The sequence below is a fragment of the Triticum urartu genome, chromosome 2A (genome assembly GCF_056163025.1).
Source record: "Triticum urartu cultivar PI428250 chromosome 2A, HENAU_Tu73, whole genome shotgun sequence".
NCBI lineage: Eukaryota > Viridiplantae > Streptophyta > Magnoliopsida > Poales > Poaceae > Triticum > Triticum urartu.
Genome location: NC_141874.1, coordinates 421,424,730 through 421,438,534, shown reverse-complemented (window position 1 = coordinate 421,438,534; position 13,805 = coordinate 421,424,730). Strand labels below are relative to the sequence as shown.

At 44.8% G+C, this 13,805-nt stretch overlaps 1 pseudogene; it reads left to right on the top strand.

The window, feature by feature from the left end:
• The window catches only part of LOC147985325 (uncharacterized), a 304,154-nt pseudogene that overhangs the window by 125,548 nt on the left and 164,801 nt on the right, over positions 1-13,805 (top strand).

Below are 13,805 nucleotides of genomic sequence, written 5' to 3'. Positions count from 1 at the left end.
TACTGTCTTCTATATTTTTGTGGCCATGTTCCTTCATTTTTTTCTGCCGCATTGACTTTTGTTTTTGTATGCTGTGGAAGACACGGGCTGAGGTTGTGTTCTTTAGGGTTATCGAACGTCCTGTTCTAACTATGCCTCGTGATGCCGGCCTAGGGAGTGGAGCTTCTCAAAGATTTGAATTCTCCTGGGATGTTAATACTGGTGCCCCCTGTAGATCCAGGAGGTTCTTTTGCCCGTGTGAGTGTTGCAGGTGGCGTGTCTTCCGAGAATTTGTTTGAAGCTGCCAACGTTTCCCTGGTTAGGATTTACGGTCTTCTTGAAGCCGTTTGTGGGGAGTTGGCCCGTGTTCTGTCAACTGTTGAGCGTCTTAGTCACGTTGATGTGATTCTTCATCCCGGACACGGATTTGATGCTGAGTCTTCGAAGGAGGTCTTGTCAATTGAAGCTAAATTTCTTGAAGAGCTTTGTCAGAGTACTTCCCACCTGTGGACTAGCTTTGTGCTGTTCAAGGAAATGCAGGATGCTCGTTGCAAGCCTTTTGAAGATGAGGCAAGTGTTGTTGTGAGACAGATTCAGAGGTAGGATTCTGTTCGTTTGGGTCGTGAAGGAGGCCACGTGGATCATATCAAAGAGGTAAACTGATTCTTTTCATTGTTAGCTTTCAGTTATTACTGTTTTTAGTCATAGGTGACCCTTATTGATTTCATGTGTCGTAAACTTTTAGTTTTTAGTACTAGTGTTTCCTATTTGACCTTCTCTCTTCATAACACCTGAACTTCATCGGCTACAACACCTGAACTTCTGTAATTTCCATAACTGGCCCTTTTTTGTTCCCTTTTGTATTAGAGTAGTTTGATATCTGATCTGTTATGTTTAGTGCATTTGGACTTCCATTATGTGTCAGTGGTCATAGCTGACCTTCTATGATTATGTAATGTGAACTTCTGCTGATTAGGTATTTTTGTTCTACATGATTTTTTTGTAGGCTGTTGATGATGGTACTAGGGTTGAGGAGGATGTTTTACCTGTGCATGAACCTGCTCCTGTGCATGAACCTGCCCAACCCGCTCCCTCGGGTGATGTATTAGTTGATGAAGTTCATGGTAGTGAAGATAAAGTACCATTTTTCTTGTCCATTTGCCTCATTTTTTATTTTTACTTGTTTATGCATTTTATCACTATGTGCCCCTTTTGTAATCACTTTCTGTTCTTGCTGCAGATTGATGATGGTAGTGTTCCTCCAAAGAAGGTTGTAGACAACTCCTTGTCAGGCACTGGCTGCTTCAATGGGGTGGTCCCAACTGAACCTGAGTCGTCCATTGGTGTTGAGGTTTCTGATGCTGAGCAGGGCATGACAGCTAGAGATATCATTTTGGAGAAAGATCCCATTAAGGCTGCTGTTGAGACTAGTGGTAGTGCTGCTACAAGCCTGAAGAAGTCTCCTGCAGCAGAGCCATCAGTTGATGTTGATGCTGTTCAAACACAACCAACAATTTTTGTTGTTTCAGATTCTCCTGTTGCTGCCGGTGACCATCCCAACGACGCTGCAATCTCTACTGGAGATGACGATGAAGAGACTGAAAGCGATAGCTACGGAGAGGAGGTTGATCATTCCAGTGCTGCCACTGTTCTAGGCAAGAATCCATAAAGAGAGGAGCATGCTTCTCTCTTTTTTCCCCATTCCCGGCCCTTTTGTTGTTTGTTTTTATCCATGATATCCCTGTGAACTGCCTGTGTGGTGCAAGTTGAATTTCTGGTTTAATGCTTTGTCATGTGGGTTGTAAATAAAGTTAAGTGAACATGTTTTCTATGTGGGGGGAAGGTTTGTAATGCATGTGTTGTGATGTTTTCTGGTGCAGCAGCTGAGATGTGCTTGTGTTTGAATGTTTTGCTTGAATGTTGCTATTGATTGAACTGTCATGAATCTATGTGCTTGAATGTTGCTATTGATTGAACTGTCATGAATCTATGTGCTTGAATGTTGCTCTTAATTTCTATTTCTTTTGCTGAGCAGATAATGACCTTGCTGTCGTCCAAAAGAAGGTTGATTACTTTTATTTCAGTGTAACTAGACTTAAGAATGATCGTTCCAAGAGGTGAGTGCAGGTGGTCAAGATTTTACGTCCATCTACGCCCTGTAAACTGCCTATGGTTTCATACCTGAACTTCTTTACTCTGTGTTGTTGAACTTCTAATTTTTACTTCTTTGGTGCTGAACTTCTGGCCTTTTGAACTGCCTATTGTGATGTAGCTGCACTTCCTGAGTTCCTGATGCTAAACTTCTTTTACTTTCTATTGCTTTTGTTTTAGATAAACGATTATGTTCCAAAACAATGAGTTTGAAGCTTCTGTTGAGGATGCTGAGGGAGTCCTGGACTAAGGGGTCCTCGGACATCCGGCCTATTATCTATGGGTCGGACTGATGGGCTGTGAAGACATGAAGACCGAAGACTGCACCGTGTCCGGTTTGGGCTCTACTTGGCATGGAAGGCAAGCTTGGCGACCGAAGATTCCTTCTTATGTAACCGACTCCATGTAAACCCTAGATCCACTCGGTGTCTATATAAAACGAAGGGGATAGTCCGGAAAGGGCAACACATATACTCATTACCATATACATAGGCTAGACTTCTAGGGTTTAGCCATTACGATCTCGTGGTAGATCAACTCTTGTAATACTCATATTCATCAAGATCAATCAAGCAGGAAGTAGGTTATTACCTCCATAGAGAGGGCCCGAACCTGGGTAAACATCGTGTCCCCTGTCTCCTATTACCATTGATCCTAGACGCACAGTTCAACCCCCTACCCGAGATCCGCCGGTTTTGACACCGACATTTGTGCTTTCATTGAGAGTTCCACTGTGCCGTCCAAGAGAGGCTCGATGGCCACTTCAATCATCAATAATCACGCTGTCCTAGGAGTAACCCCCCGGACAGATCTTCGTATTCGGCGGCTTCATACTACGGGCCAACTCGCTTGGCCATCTGGAGCAGATCGACGGCCACGCCCCCGGCCATCAGGTTGGATTCAGAAGCTTGAACTATGTCGCGGATATCCGTGGAGACTTGATCTTCAAAGGATTTGAGACTGCGGCGATTCCCCCCTCATCCTGATGAATGTGACTTAAATCTATCATCGGATCACACCCAGGATATGGTTCCTACGGCTGCAACGACCTTAGAGCCAAAGCAGATTGAGCCATCCGAGGCCTCAGAGTCTGCAGAGTTGGAGCCGCACATGGACTCGACGCCCTGCAGCATTCGCTTTAACGGAACTTCGGACTCGTCTCTGGCTGTAAGTTCCGGACTGTGGATGCCCGCGGACACCGAGCTAGATCGGTTATCGATCCTCGAGTTCAGCGTCGCTGACATGGTCCAAACACTTGCCTTGGGGTGACGTGCTAAAACTTTAAAGAATTTGTCCTTGGAAAAGGACTCATAACCGAACTATGTCCGGTTCAAGCTCGAGACGGATGATGAGGAATTTCGCTTCCCACCCGCCACCCACTTCGTAGCCACCGTCGACGACTTAACCGACATGCTTGACTATGGCTCCAAAGACATCGACAGTATGGACGACGATGCCAACAAGGAGCAAGGCCAAGACCCGCCATTCACTGGACGATGGACGGCCACCTCTTCATTTGATGTGTACATGGTTGATACACCTAAAGGATCTGGCGATGACAAAGAAGAGCCAGATACGAACAAAACCTCTGAGACCCGGTCCAAGCGTCGGCGGCCAAACGCCGCCCTAAGCCCGTTGCTCAAAGGACGGCAACACTGGCACCAGAGAAAATAGTACTCCGGGTGACGCCGAAAACAGTGAAGACCCCGCTGGGGCTACATCGGAACATGAACACGACAGCAGGCAAGACAACACTGACGAACAGGCCATAGAAGACGACCCGAAGGATGATAGTTACCATCTGCCCACCGAATGTTCGGGTCCAAGATATTGGGACCAGAATAGCTTCTCTGTAGACATCCCCTCTTCGGCTCTATAATGCTCGACAACATCTAATATACTGCGCGGCAGATCTGTAAACACCCCTGGAAAACCTGAATCGGGATAAGTACAAGGAACGTTTCTTTTACAAACTTGCTTTGCATGGCGAAAGACTCACCCGCCGCAATATTCTTGGCCGCCTGAATCTCCTGGAGGGCGTTCTGGGCTTCGGCTCGTGCATCCTGTGTGCTCTGACGGGCCTTCTCCAGTTCGGACTCTTGCACCTTACAATCGCGCTCCAAGGACTCAAATCTCTCGATCATGCCTTGGAGCTGCTGCTACGCCTCGTCAACCCGGGCCTCGTGCTTCTCGCACGAGGCGCGTTCCTTGGCCGCTTCATCCGCGGCCTCGGCTAACGCCTTCTTGAGGGCGGCCACCTCGGCCGTGGCCCCTAATAAAGATTATGACACTTTAGTCTGGATGGACTATTCATTTTTTCTTAAAATATACCCGTAGGCCACTACATACCTTGGCTATCCTCCAACTGCTTTTTCACGAGGCCAAGTTCCTCCTCGGCCCGCTTCAGTTTCTGCTTTAGTTCAGAAACCTCCGCAGCATGAGCAGTGGATGCCTGCATCGATACCTGCTTATTCACAAAAGACAACTTATGTTAGACTCCTGTGATATTTTTTTCTCAATCCTCTATTTGGCTCTTTCCTACCGAACACCAAACAGAGCATCTGGGGCTACTGCCTATACTATGACATTCTTCCTACAACTGCATTACTTACCCCAAAGCCTGATAGAAGGCTAGTGCAGGCTCTGGTCAATCAGTTTTTGACAAACTGAACCCTCTCTATTACCGTGCCCATAAGGGCACGGTGTTCATCCACAATAGAGGTGCCTCGTAGCGCCTCCAGTAGATTGTCCGGTGCCTCTGGTTGGACAGAGGTCACCAGTGGGACTGGCACGCTCCCTTCTTTCGGGGAATGTCGTTTGCCGGACTCTGGAGCCGGATGGGTCTCCGGAGTAGTGTCCTGCTCAGGACCAAGGGGAACTCGGCCCCTGTCATCAGTCCCCATAAGGGATTTTTCCCCATGTGTCCGATGACTGAAGAATTGTCCTGGGGTGCCGCCCCAACGATCTCTGGAACCTCCCCCTGGTCGGGGAAGGTCTTTTGCGACACCACCTTGTCGTCATCCTCGGGAGAGACGGAATGAGCAGGCGGCGGAGACATGCTAGCCATCTCCTTTGAGTCCAGAGATTCCTCTGTCGAGGATCGCGGGGAGTCATCGCGTGCCGGACTGCTATGACAAAGTTTAAGGCAGATCAATACTACAAACAAGAAAGGCCAGACGTTTTCGGATTCTGGTACTTACGAGGCGGCCCGTGGCTTGGTCCGGCGAGGTCGCTCCGGGCTGCTATCAACATCCCACACGAAGTTATCCACGTCGGAGCCTCTCCCCCTCTTGGGCGCCTCCGCCTCCAAACTCGCGGAGGCCTCCCTTTTCTTCCTCCCTCCCATAGGAGGGGAGTCACCTCCCTCCTCGCCGCTATCGTCGGCGGCTGAGGGGTCTGTCTCATCGTCAGATGAGACGACCAAGGTGTTCCTTCGGCGAAGCCCACTCCTAGTCCCCTTGGCCGTGGTTTTGACCTTCTTCTATGGCACATCGTAAGGCGCCAGAAATAGCATCTCCGTAAGGAGCGGGGTTCCCTCGCCTTTGGGCAGCGGCGCCGGACTATTAATCTGTCGCGCTAGGTCGACCCAGGCCTGTAAAAATAAATTGGTAAGAAGGCTTAGTATCCTTCCTCAAAGTGTGTCCTTAAAGATTATACCTTGATGGCTTACCGAATTAGCCTGGCGCTTAAAGTTGAGCCCGCGATCTTTGGTCGAGGGTGGAGGTGCCTCGCTACCCTTGAAGAGCACCCTCCAGATATCTTTGTGCGTCGTGCCGAAGAGCGGTAGCAGCGTTTGGTGCTTGGCCGAATTGAACTCCCACAAATAACAGGTCCGGCACTGACAGGGAAGGATCCGGCGTACAAGCATGACCTGAATCACATCCATGAGCTTGATCTTCTGGGTTATCATATTCTGGAGGCAAGTTTGGAGCCCCGTGATCTCTTCCAAAGATCCCCAGGTCAGGCACTTCTCTTGCTAGGAGGTAAGCCGCATCGGGGCTCTAGATCAGAATTTGGGAGCCGCTGCCCAGTTGGCGTCACACTGCTCGGTGATGTAGAACCACCCCGATTGCCATCCCTTCACCGTATCTACAAAGGAGCCTTTGAGCTAGGTGATGTTGGGCATTTTGCCCACCATGGCACCTCCGCACTCAGCCTATTGGCCGCGCACCACCTTGGACTTTACATTAAAAGTCTTCAGCCATAGGCCAAAGTGAGGTGAGATGCGGAGAAAGGCTTCGCACACAACTATAATTGCTGAGATATTGAGGACAAAGTTGGGAGCCAGATCGTGGAAGTCCAACCCATAGTTAAACATCAATCCACGGACAAATGGATGAAGAGGGAATCCCAACCCGTGGACGAAGTGTGTGAGAAACATGACCCTCTCATGGGGCTCGGGGGTAGGGATGATTTTCCCTTTTGTAGGGAGTCGGTGAGCAATATCCTTGGCTAAGTAGTCGGCCTCCCGGAGCTCCGTGATGTCCTTCTCCTCAACGGAGGAGGCCATCCACTTGCCTCCAGCTCCAGATCTGGACATGACTGGATGCTTTCTCGAATGAGGGAAAGCTAAAACTTGGGCGCCAGAGCTCGAGGACGAAAGGACTGAAGATGAAGAAGGGTGAGGGTAAAAGGAGAGTGTCCTTATCCCTTAATAAAGGCCGCGAATATCAAGCGCCTCCCCACTCGTCCTAAAAACTCGCCTATTCCCAAGGGCTGTATAAATGGCATGATTGGGTTACCCATGCCTCAATTGATGAGAATCCCGCGATAAGGGGACACGATCTCTGCTTTGCCAGGACGTGCCAATAGCAGCCGCGTCTCAAGACGTGGAGCGGCAGACAAAGAGTGGTTCAAGGTTGTGACCGAACAGACGTAATGTCGGGTTGTGAAGAGCTGTCAGGGATGGAACTCGTGTGAAAATATATATATTCTCTCTGCGGTGGTGTGTGGTATATGGAAGGTCCGAATACTATCATCGCATCTGAATACAATCTTGGAGTTCGGAGAAAGGGGAACCCGCCTTGCAATGCCGAAGACAAATCTGCACATCGGACTCCTCGTCATTGAAGTCAGGTTCAGGGGATGTTGAGGGAGTCCTGGACTAAGGGGTCCTCGGACGTCTGACCTGTTATTTATGGGCCGGACTGATGGGCTGTGAAGACATGAAGACTGAAGACTGCACCGTGTCCGGGTTGGGATCTACTTGGCGTGGAAGGCAAGCTTGGCGACCGAAGATTCCTTCTGATGTATCCGACTCCATGTAAACCCTAGATCCCCTCGGTGTCTATATAAACCGAAGGGGATAGTCCGGAAAGGACAACACATATACTCATTACCATATGCATAGGCTAGACTTCTAGGGTTTAGCCATTATGATCTCGTGGTAGATCAACTCTTGTAATACTCATATTCATCAAGATCAATCAAGAAGGAAGTAGGGTATTACCTCCACAGAGAGGGCCCGAACCTGGGTAAACATCGTGTCCCCTGTTTCCTGTTACCATCGATCCTAGACGCACAGTTCGGGAGCCCCTACCCGAGATCCGCCGGTTTTAACACTGACAGATGCCGCAATTTCTTTTGCTGCTCGCGGAATGCTTTGATCTAATGTGGCTGAGGTTGCACTCTACTGTCTACGTCCGAAGCACCAGGGATTGGATAAACTCATCCTGCCGTATTGGGTTTGTGTAAGTCAACCATATAGTGCTTTCTTTTTTGTATTGTTCCTTATCATTCTAGTTAAAACTTGTTTGTCTCATTTTTTATTTTCATATGTTGGTTTTGTCTGCATTATTTTAGGACAAGATTTTCAGAGGTCAATTAGATTCCCGTGTGAGGAAGTACTTCTTGGCGACTGGTCCGGATAGCATGGACGCACATGGTTGTGTATGCAATATCTTTGTTATTTGCCTCTGTATTAGTTTTGCACTGTGATTTTTCTATGTTAATATTGTTTTATTTTTCTTTGTACCATTTGATATTAATTCTCAGTTTTTAATGATTCGTGTGTTTATGTTGCTTCAGGTTGTTTTCCCCACTTTTGACTCGCCTGAAATTCCGGCTTCCATGGGTGGAGTTGGTCATTGGGTTTCGATATTTCTTGACCTCAAGAATTCAAGGTTCCAGCTTCTCGACTCCTACTATGGACCAGACGATGACTATGCGGTACGCCTGTTTCGGCGGATGACTGATAACATCAAGAAGCTTTGGAACGATGCTAGCAATGACAGGGAGCCACCCTTCAGTCCTCTTTCTATCAATAATTTCCCTTTGGATTGGATTGATGTGCCCCAGCAGACTAACAAGTATGAGTTCCACTTTTCTCTTTATCACTTCTGTTTAACTGTAGTTGTACTTAAGCTGTGACGTATTTTATTTATTGGCTTTCTTTTTTGTTCTACCACTATTCTTTTTTGTGTTTGATGGCAGTATCGACTGCGGATTCTTCATGCTTATGAATGTTAATTCGTATCATGATGGGGTTCTTGCAAATTATTCCCATGAAAATATCACAAATATCAGGAAGATGTGGTTGTACTGAATCGCTTCTTCCAACCTGTTTGAGACAGACTTCAAAGCTTTATTTGGCTACTACACATGTAAGTCTTGGAACTTGGACTGCTTACCTGTACTACATCTTTTATTCTACATGAACTTCATTCTTTCTTAAACTTGAACTTTTGCTTTGAGATCTAGCCGGGCTGCTAGTTTCAGATGGAGAGGAGCATTTCTTGTACATGAACTTCATTTTTTTATCTTTTTTATTTTGCTTGTGTGTTTTGTTTCAGTATTTTTTTCCTTTCATTGCTTACTTAGACACGAGCATTTCTTCTACTAGAACTAGAACTTCACACATGATGCCTTTCTATGCTTTTGTTAGCTGTAGTTGAATGTTTTCCAGTTCATCAGTTTTATCTTGAACGGTGCCTTTGGTTGTGCCTGAACTTCATTTAGTTTTGAAATGCAACTAAATTTTTTAGATCAGCTTCAGTAGTAACCATGTCATCTATATTAGTTAGGCTGCACATTGTGCTGTACCTGAACTTCTGTTATAATTAATCATGTTTTTTTCTCTTGCATTTTTTTGAAGTGGAGCCGTTGGACTTGACCGATTACCACTACTCATTCCTCGAGTCACAGGAATACCAGCCTAGGGAGGAATCGATGAGTACAACTCCGATAGAAGATGATAGACCTCGAACCCTTATTCCTTCCAAGTTGGGGAAGCAGGCTGGTGGTATTCGTGGTACTCCAAAAACCCCTTGCTCCATGAAGGTTGGTGCAGTAGAAGCAGCCGAAGAAGAAGTGATTTCATCCAATGATGATTTTGAGAAGATTTCTTACCCGAAGAATGATAAATCTTCTGCTGGTACTGTTGCTTGGAGAGGTGGGAAGAATGTTGTCATCACCAGGAGGAAACCGGCAATTGAGTCTGGCAACATAACTTCCTCCAAGAGAGCATGAGGATTGCCTTTAAAGTGGCGTTCTGCTGTCGCTCCCCTAAAAAAATACAGTTACCCTCATCTATCCGAGGCCTGGAAGTTGAAACAGTATGTACTAGTGAAGAGGGTCTGGAGAAGTATTCAGAGTGAGTTTTCTTATTCTTAACTATGTTGCTGCCAGAGATGCTACTTTGTGTCTGAACTTCTGTTGTTGTAGTATGTGGACTTCTGTTCATTTCTCCCTTGCCTTGGAGTTATATTGTCTGAACTTCTGTTGTTATACTGTCTGAACTTCTGTTGTTATAGTATCTGAACTTATGTTCATCCCTCCTTGCCTTTGAGTTATAGTGTCTGAACTTCTGTTTGTTGTTGTATCTGAACTTCGAATATTTTTTCCCATCCTTTTAAATCTGCAGCACAAGCTACTGCATGTTTACCATCCCTGGGAATGTGATTGATCTCACAGGACATGTCCTTTATACCCTTTTCGGTGAAGGGCAGCGGATGGAAGTTGACGTAATGGATTATCTCATAAATTTGTGGAAGGATAAGCCGGAGACCTCTAAGATATTCTCTTTCATTGACAGGGTTGTCCTTAGTGCCTACTTCATACAGGTTTTAGTTCTTTTGCACGCATATCTCCCTTTTTTTGCTCTAGTTTTGGTGTAGTAGTGTTTGGGAGGTGTTTTAATTGTGTTTTTGTGAATGCATAGTACTGTCTGGAGTATTATTTTTTCAGTGCAACAGTTCCAAAGTTCGATGTAAAAAAATCTGCTGGTCTCCTCCCAATGTTTGTTCGCGAGGAAGAAGACCTTCTTAACGCAGAGCTGGTTAGGTTTTCATAACTCTTTCTTTTTTAATTTTATGTACATCCCAAGAAGTTTTTGTCATCCCGGTTCTTCAATACATATGCTTTATAGTTTGTGTTCACCGTTTCTTTCATTCTTGGCTAGTTTTTTGATACTATTCAAGCCAATTGGCACAATGGCGCACTACAGTGTGTATGTGGTGAATAGATATCGTGGGAGCATTGACATCCTTGATTCACTTTCTTACGCTAATATGGAAACATCACGAACAAGTTTCCACGGAGACTGGCAAAATATCGTGAGTGTTTCTTAGCCTGAACCTCCTTTCGTATTCTCTTGGTTGACACGAATTTTATTATGTCTTCTATTTAGGGATGGCAATGGGTAGGGTATGGGCGGGTACAACCTCCTTCTACCCAAACACATACCCATAGAAACTTTTTATACTCACCCACTTCAATATCCATGGGTATAAACTGACACGCATGCCCATACCCATCGGGTATCCTATACCAAATGGGTATCCATTGGGTACAATATATAGCATTCAAATTCTTAAGAGGTAGAGAAATGAGTTCAAAATTCAAGTGATCATGGTAGAGTAGTATAGCACGTATGTGGCCTCCTCCAGTGGGTGGCCTCTTGGAGGGATCAGGGGAGTATGGGCAGCGGTTGGTGGAAGGCCGGCGTAGTGGAAGGCGGTGGTGGGAATTGGGGATCACTGGATCGAGTGTTTGACAAGAGTCTAGTAGCGAAGAGTCGATGTTTCATCTTTTTGAGGAGTCGCATAGGACGTATGAGGAGGGGCGAGCAGGTGATTATGAGCCTATGAGCTATGACTTGTTTAAGGAATATGAGATTTAGGGTTGGACCATATGAGTTGGATGTTAACGCCACATGTTATAAGAGTTATTTTCATTTATTAATTTTTTCTGGGTATCCATTGGGTTACCCATGCCCTACCCATATATTTTGCGGGTATGGGTACCCATTACCCATGGGTAGAAAATCTCTTTCAGTCTTGACCATACCCATTGTTTTCGGGTATGGTACCCGCGGGGTACGCATACCCATGGGAAAAACTGCCATCCCTACTTCTGTTGACAAAATATGTTTTTGCCTCTATTGTGGTAATACTGCTTGAACTGACTATCATTTGACAGTTGAACTTCTGCTATTTGTTTAGCTAGATCTTATGCAAGTGTTTCTTTTTATGTACCTGAACTTAACTATGTTGGTTAACATGTTTTTGACTTCATCTTATTTTGTTATTTCTGGCAGATCAAGAGATTTGTTGGGTTGCTCGAGGAGGTATAAGGCAAAGCTGTGTACAAAGCGAGCAAGCAGCCTAACTAGGTGACTATTGCAAAGAGGATGACTTTTATCGATGTTCCAAAGTAGAAGAATAATGATTGTGGTTTCTTTTCCGTGAAGTTCTACTCTTCATATGATGGCGATGAGCTGGTTGAAGATTTTGGTGATGTGGAAGTATGTTGTGTCCTTGTTCTTGTCTCATCATCCTTTCATTTTTCTTGTGTGTTTTTGCTGAGACGCTCCTGCTGCGGTTTTACTTATCTGTTAATAAACCATCGTTTCATTTTCTTTGTTTGCAGGCTGCTGTAGAGGACTGGAAGGCTGAGTTCATGCACACTCTAATGTTTAGCGAGAAGATTGAAGTCATGCGTGCAGAGCTCCCTAAAGAGATCCAGTCCTTTAGCCCGTGAATTCAAAGCATTAGTTTCATTGTAGATTTAATTTCATACAGTTTTTAGGCTTGATAATGATTGGAACGATTCCGGAAAGATTTGGGTGTAAGAATGTTTTAGTGATTTGTTTATCTATAGCTGGAGCACTATTGCTTATGATATTGTGGACAAATGTATTTGGTGTGAAGAATGATTTGGCTTGTGAATTTCAATTTACTACATCGTTTTCAGTATCCATGTGTTGTATGTTTTTGCCCCCAACAGATGTACTTGAACTTCTCTCCTCGGCTATGGTTGAACTGCTTGTTTTTTGTGTTGTTTAATTTTCGGTCCCAACATATGATTTTAGACTTGAACTTCTGCTTTGAGATGTGGCTGGGCTGTAGGTTTCAGAAGGATAGGATTTTCTGTGTTGTGTAATATATTGGTATTTTTTAACCCAGCCAATATGTAGCCTTTTGGATAGAATCTATATTTGTTTTTTTTGTGTTTTTTCAAGTGCGAATGGATTTCAACTGTAACTTTGTGCAAAAATATTCTAATACACTCCTTGACGTTTCTTTATCTTTTTGTCGGCATTGTACATGAACTTCTGTACGTATACAAATAGACTTCACATTTGAACGCGTTGTCTTAGGCTTGCTAACCTTAGTTCATATGGCAAAACTTTATTTTTTAAGCATATTTTTTCCTACATCGATTTTATATACCAGAACTTCTTCTGTAAGCTGACCTGAACTTCAAAACTGTATGATTATTTGCTGGTTGGTATTTTATGGAATACAACACCAGCACGTCTTGCCATAGTATACCAGAACTTCCACTATAATGTTACTTGAACTTCATAGTGTATATTTTCATTTTATTCTTGCTTGCACTTTGCATGGAATACATCACCAGCACAACACTTCCTCTCGTAATATAGCAGGACTTCTGCAGTAATATTATTTGAACTTCACAATGTATATTTTCCATTTTTTTATTACTGCTTGCTCTTTCATGCAATACATCATCGGCACCTCCTCCTGTACTATACTAGTACTTCTGCAGTAAGCTTACTTGAACTTCTACTATATATTTTCTTTGAAACTTCAAGAATAAAAGTTCAAGTAAGCTTTCTCCTAAAATACTGTTTTCTATAGTTGAACAATATTTTGCACATTGACAGGACATAATTTTGCTTTGTGCTAATTTACCTATTCTAACTGTTCATCAGCCTTGCGCTCCTCCTAGGCTTTGGTTGTATTGCTTTTTGCTTGACATGTACCTCTTCCTCTTCATCGCCCTCTTCCTATTCATCGTCCTCTTCCTCTTCATCATCCTCTTCCTCTTTGTCTTCATCGTCCTCTTCCTCTTCCTCTTCCTCTTCTTCGACGGTGTCTTCATCTTCATCTTCCTCTTCATCTTCCACCACTTTCTTGTTGTTGGCTCTAGGTTTTTCTTCCTGTTTCTTCTCTGCATTTTTGCTTGTCTTTTCAGCATCTGTGCGCTTCAGGCATGTTCTTGCATTATGTGGTTCATACTCCTTGCATATGCCACAAAGTCTGCTGCTTGCTTTCTATGAGTGTGGTCCCTTCTTTTGTTCTATAACTTTGGGCGGCTGTTTTTGAACTTTGGGTTTCTTTACCTCCTTGGAATCGTTTCTTTCCAAGAGTGTTGGACAGGTTAGCTTGTTGTGACCTGCAACCTTTTTGCACACACTACATTCCCCGTGT